Here is a 780-nt window from a genome sequence, read left to right on the forward strand (position 1 = left end):
ATTTAGTTCTCCGAGTGGATCAGCACAAACCACACAAGCTTGCTCCTTCTTGGGAAGGCCCCTTCATCGTCACCAAGGTTCTCCACAACGGGGCGTACCGTCTTTACAACGTCGAGCATAATATCGACGAGCCCCGAGCTTGGAACGCGGAGCTACTCCGCCCATTTTATACTTAAGTTTTATCACTCGGATGAGTTGCAATAAAGTACTTCTGTAGTTCATGGACCTCAAAATAATAGTGTCATAGTTCCTCCATAATTTCTGTCACTTTTTATTTTTGTCCAATAAAATTCCCCCTCAGTGGGTGACTTAGCCGCGAATCCGTTTCGCCTAAGTTTGTAAAAATCCTACCGAGTGGTGAGCCAGACTCCCACTCGGAGGCTTAGCTGCGAATCCGTTTCGCCTAAGTTATCAAAATCCTACCGAGTGGTAAGCCATACTTTCACTCGGGGGCTTAGCTGCAGCCCTGTGCTCGCCTAAGTTATCAAAATCCTACCGAGTGAAGAGCAACCCTCTCACTCGGAGGCTTAGCTGCAGTCCAAGCACTCGCCTAAGTTACAAAAATCCTACCGAGTGAAGAGCGACCCTCTCACTCGGAGGCTTAGCTGCAGTCCAAGCACTCGCCTAAGTTACAAAAATCCTACCGAGTGAAGAGCGACCCTCTCACTCGGAGGCTTAGCTGCAGTCCAAGCACTCGCCTAAGTTACAAAAATCCTACCGAGTGAAGAGCGACCCTCTCACTCGGAGGCTTAGCTGCAGTCCAAGCACTCGCCTAAGTTA

This window comes from Triticum aestivum, chromosome 6A (assembly GCF_018294505.1).
Source record: "Triticum aestivum cultivar Chinese Spring chromosome 6A, IWGSC CS RefSeq v2.1, whole genome shotgun sequence".
Classification (NCBI taxonomy): domain Eukaryota; kingdom Viridiplantae; phylum Streptophyta; class Magnoliopsida; order Poales; family Poaceae; genus Triticum; species Triticum aestivum.